We start from the raw sequence: 6,215 nt of genomic DNA, 5'->3' as shown, positions 1-6,215 counted from the left end.
CGACAGCGGTCCATCGCTCAAAACCATTAAAATCTCCGCAATTATTGCTTGCACAGTTTACAAAGAATATGACAAACTGTCAATGTCAAGTTATGTCTTAATTTTCAGCTAAAAAAAGGTTGTATTGTGTTTTGGTCACCAAAAAGTATGGTTCTATGTGTTACGTTTTGGTAGTTCGTTATTGATTTCAATTGATGGATGCTTTTATTACAGGATGTAGACTCAATTTATGAATTTATAACAAGTTTTATCCTTGAAAAATTAAAACAGTCGGTGGAACTTCATTAATTCTCAAATCCGCATCTTCGGGTACGAAATTCACAAACACTAGAGTCGTTAACAGCAAATAAAAGAAAAGTATAATATAAGACATAATTCTCTCTAGTACGATGAAATACTTTATAAGCTAAAATAATTTAAGTTTTATTGCACACAAATTTAATATCTTACATTGAACATCTCACTTTACCTTTACAAAGTATTAATATTAACATGCTAAGGTCCTATCACCTCATGTTAAATTAATATTCCAATGGAAGAAGGGTGACAGCGCTATACAACGCACGGGAAAAAATATCGACGTCTCTTTCACACACCTACAAATTTACTTACTTTAAGATATAGTATTGGGCTCTCTGACATCAAAAGCCCATCAATACTAAAAGTATGGAACGAAAAATCGTAGCTCCCGTACGCCTAATACCGCGGCAATCGGCGGCGTTGTAAAATCAGTCACAAGTTGTAAAAACCGCAATAACTTGCGCGATATACGGCCGATATGCGCTCAGGAGGCGAGGCGAAAAAAAAACGCGACTTTTAGTACCGGCCAGTAAAACTGGAAGCGTATTAACGTTAAAGCGTTCCCCAGACGCGTGCAATTCGTATCTTTTAAATGTGTTCCACGAAATTTACATTACACTAGCTTTTTAATGTTGCGATGACTTTTTCTGGTAGTATGGACGTACCTTTATTTTGAACGCCTTTTTCTTTAGGAGTCATCACGAAAGTTCTTGCTATGTTCGCAAATATATTAATTATTATTGCTAGTTGTTAGTTTCCCACTTCAAGGTAGAGGCCTTCCTTCGCAACTACCTATTATTCCACTCTATGGCTAAAAAGAGACAAAATGATAAATGAAAAATTACGTCATTTATTTCTCTAAAAGAAGTTAAACAAAAAAGTATAGCCAAGCATTAACAAATTGTAATAGTTTAAAACTAAACGGACTAAGACACTCGTATATGTTCGTCATCTAAGAAGTACTTATTTAGAAAATTTGTATAATTTTTTTTATTAATTTTCATAACACTCTACTGATGCAATAAAACCTACTCCCTACAGCCTAGAGGAGTAAAACTAACATAACGTCAACCTTATCCTACTTTATACATGAAAATAAAGTTATTATATTCTCCTTTGGTATAAATAGAGTCATTTCTTAACCGAAGGAGCCTTAAGCGCATTTAATGCTTATATTACGTAATAGGTTTTTTTGTTTGTAGAAATGTGGACGCGACAGTAAAACGTGTTGAGAATTTCTGACAATGTTTTTTTTTTAACTGATAGAAAGGAGGTGGCGTTGAATCCGTCGAGCTGATATAATAATGTGATTTTTAATTCAGTTTATTTTTCCCTTTTGCTGAATTTTAGTTGTACTTATAACAACCTTTCCAATAACTGTTCTAAAACTAAACAAAGCGAAAACTCTCTAGCCAAGGAAAGACGTAAAAACTTTAATAATAATAAAAGTTAACTTAAAATTCTTATGAATTTCTCCAATAAATGTGTTTTACTGGCCAGTAATAAAACAAATTTAATCCATGTTTAAAGTTGAACGTACAATTTGATTGGCGAGGAATAAATGCTACCGGTATTAAGACGAACGCACACAGCGGTCGAAAACGGCTTTATGACGTTCATGTATCGCGTGTATCTGTCATTTTATTGTTGCAAGCACGTTCGATCAGACGAAACACTCCGTCTGATATGGGCACGTGACTAATTCGCGATTTGTTGGTGGATGAACGTTAGAAGCTGTTTATTTCTACGATCGATTTTGCTGCAAGTAACTTTTGTTTCCATTCCTGATGGACAGTTGTGTGCGTACAAGTGCTAGTCACCTCTTTTGCTATGTGTGGGGTTGGTCGAAGATAGACAAAAGACAATCTAAGACGTCATGAGCTTCTTGTTAAGGTGTATTCTCCATCTCACCACTTACTTACTTTATAAAATGACTAGCATGCAAGCGTGTAATATAATTATATATTTGATTATTTATTTTCAATCAATTCAGGGCTTATATATGAAACATACTACATGCAAATTCCTTTTGTAACGCAAAAATTAAAATTTTCAATACAGACAGTGATACAATTTCGTGAGATTAATTTAAAAAAAAAGTCTAGCTAAATAACTAAACATTGATTGATAATTTTCTTAATAACATTAAAATTACAACTGCAATGCTTAACATTAAATTACAACAATTTAACGTTTTCCTAAGGCCATATTTATTTACAAGCATTTTAAAGGACTGTGATATTTTTGCAGCTATTACTCACGCGGAAGAAGCCGGGAGCACCAGCCTAAGTATAGTTTTAAAGATTCAGTCTTTCATCGAAAGTTACAACCTGAAACAAAAAAAAGGAATCTTATATTAAAACCATTATTATAAACTTCCACACATAACCTGTGCTATTTATTATGACACGTAGAGGCACATTTTACAAGTACTTTAATAAAGCTATAATAATTTTAGTAAGACGGGAGCTATTGCCCTACCACTACCTCTTAAAATAATATTGCAATTGTGGGAGCGTGACAGCGCACTACACGCTAAAGAACGGCATCTCTTTTCCGCATTTATAATATAACTAAAAGACGTGGTAATGTTTCTGTTGCTAACACGAAGTGGCAGCCATTTGAGGGCTCAATATCACGCAGCGGATTGGCGCGAAATGAAAGCTACCGGTATTGGTTAGGGTGATCGCATACAGCGACTAAAAACCGCTTGTTTTATTGATATTAACTGCGAAGTAACCTAGAGTGCACTGTATCGGTATAAGTGATTGAGTTACAGTAATACATTTTGCGCTCTATATTCATGTTATCTTAAATAGTATGTTTGTTCTTAATTTCTTGTAAAGTATATTAAAAACATAGTTGAGAACCAGAAAAAGCATGAAAAATCTGAATATTATCTAACAACGGTAATTTTTATTGAAATAATCGATCATTATTAAACAAATCACCGTCACTATTGCACAAGGCGAGCGGTTACAGCGGCAAGTGCACGTCGACCCTACCGCGTTTACGATCCTTTTACTAAATGAGATTTTATCTGCACGCCTTAATTTATTGTTCTTTTTTTAAACTTTCATACTGGCTTATACTTTTATAAAAAGAAAAATAAGGTTTCATGTGTTAGCATACACTTTAAGCATCGGATTAAATTGGAACAATAGATTTTTTTAACAATTCGACGGAAGCTTTATCATAGTAAAGAATTGATTTGCTTTCTAATGCCATAGTTCAAATAGAAATAGACCACAATATAAAGTGTTAAGTAAGTTTACAATGCACAAAAATAGCTTGTTATTATGCTAGCCTTTTAAATCAAATCAAAATCATTTATTTGCAGGCTTAAGATTTAAGACGTAAGTAAGTGTACACATCTCGCTGAACAGACGAACACCAATCGAAGTATCGTTAAACCAAGAACCTTTCCGTTGTACTTACTATTAATGACACGAAACACTGTCAAACAAAATTAAATTTTAATAGTTACCGCTAAAGAGTAAATTAGCTTGAAACTTTATAATCATTACAACGAGCGGTTCGAAAGAGGAATCGTAAAGCAAGGGAAGTAATTTGCATCCGTTGCTTGGTCCTCTAGACGCGACAATACGCGTGAAATAGCGTAGAGGCGGGTGCGGCACTACCTCCAAGAGAAACGTCATAAAACCAAATTACTGCAGACAAATTAGAACTTTAATTTTATACGCATTAAGGCCGTAAACCGTTCGGCATGCACGATTGGTTTATTTCTTTATAATGGTCCTGGTTTCCAGTAGCGGTTAACTTGGGTGCAAGGATTGAAATAAGGTTGTCTAGAAAGAGATTGGAAGTATTAAAAGTGATTGATTTTTCTTATTAATGATGTATGGATATTGTGGGCTGGTTTATTGCTAAATTAGTTCGTGATTTTTATTATGATAATCGGATTATCCCATATAAGGATGTGTGAAGATACTTCGGAAAGAAATCTGCGTAACATATTCGAATAATTATTTATTCCGAGCCGATTGGAGCGGGTTTTCCATAATGATGGCTAAAAATAGTGCTTCTACACAAAAATTGATTCCTTAATTCTAACTGATTGCTACTGAATGTCTTAATCAAAGATACGCTATTGTTTTATGGGTATTAGTGTGACAAGATTATCAAACATATTAAATTTCTTTGGTATACAACACATTTCAGATATTTTAAACACCATATTACTATTGTTGTTAATATATATATACATTTGACATTTGGCCTTTTCTCTCGGCATAAAGATTATTATTTATTTAATCGCGTATCGGTTTAATGGTTGTTTAAATTTTCATATAAAAACTATATCGTTTACAATATTCTTTAAAACTATTTCCAATATTTAAGAATCTAACTAAAACAACAAATAAAACTACATTCCGACATCTATTAATACATATTAAACAACAAAAATACAATAAAATAGATAACGGATCTCATTATTCCCTTATTAACGATTAAAACAATAATTTTTATCATATCTTCAGATCTATATTTAAAAAACGAAATTTCTTTTTTTTTTGTATAATTGGTGGAGGGTGAGTGGTGATACAATTTTGGCAATCAAATAAATATTAGAAGGAAATTGGGGCAGGTGTAAGGTAACGACAGAATATGAAGGAACATTGGAATTGAGTTGTTAACGTCCGTTTTTGATTGACTGCAAAATAATGCTCGTGTATAAATTTATGTTTAAGTTCGCGTCATGTGACTGAATTGAGAAAATAAGAGCTGTTTTGACGTATTCGAAATGTTTTTGTTGTTCTACGTAAACTGCAAATTAGAAGTCCAGCAAATAGCCTGATGAAAAATACTCGCCAGCAAAGTTTTAAGCCTATGGGAGCCTACAGAAGGCTTGTGTCGCTTTAATGAAATTATTGTCATTGTGCATCGAAATAAACGAAAAACTCTCTGGAGTTCAGAATTATATATTTAAAAGGTGTTCGTTTCAGTAAGCCAATTATCACTCACTATCTACAAACCTTTCCTACAACTGGGCTTCACCGGTCGAAACATACCACATCATACTCAGCTCACTTCAACTCTACATCGGCTCACCCATAAAAAACCCAGTCTTAACAACTTTTCCAACAACCAATAATTTGATCGTCTCTTAAAGCTAGGACTCCTTGTAAACCTTTCATTGCCATTTCTCCCAGCCATGAACAATTGCTTAGAACTTCCCAATAAAACTTAATAACTTACCGAATTAGGAATATCGTCATCAATGCTTACAATCGTTTTCGATTACGTCATTAAAACCACCTCCAGGAAAGCGTTTTAAGGTGCAACCATGACGCAAGGCTGATGGCAATTACTTGGATGCATAGGTATATAACAGTTTTATGGTTAACTGTCATCGCTACCTTATTTGCTGGCTTTCATTATTATAAAATCAAGAAGATTTCATCGGTAGTAAACTTTTAGACACATTTAAACTTGTGAATGACTTAGACCGGCTCGAAATATCATTACTAAGAAATCTGGAAACTCCATAAAGCAAAACCAGTGCTTGGAAGACGGCTTACTTGAAATAAAACATTTCATTTTGATAAGCTTGTGCTATTTTAGAATTTCAGCTACTATACACAATTTTATCAATATTGGTCCAGGCTTTTAAACATCATGAAGCGCTCACGCCTCACACATAAGTATTCCCCAGCGACCGTTTACTTCTATCATGTCTAAATTACATGTTTAAAATTTTATCACCATTAAAAATCACCAGGTCTACACGCAGCTATTAGTATATATTCGTTTTTTAACACTAAGTCACAACACACTACAGACAACACTAGAAGACTAGACCTACGTGTATATGTGTCTGTGTGTCTGTCTGCACATTGCGTGCCAGTTGTCGTGCGTGAAGTATTACCGGCAGTCGATGGTCAATTACATAC

The sequence above is a fragment of the Trichoplusia ni genome, chromosome 12 (genome assembly GCF_003590095.1).
Source record: "Trichoplusia ni isolate ovarian cell line Hi5 chromosome 12, tn1, whole genome shotgun sequence".
Classification (NCBI taxonomy): domain Eukaryota; kingdom Metazoa; phylum Arthropoda; class Insecta; order Lepidoptera; family Noctuidae; genus Trichoplusia; species Trichoplusia ni.
This window is presented reverse-complemented; position numbering follows the sequence as displayed.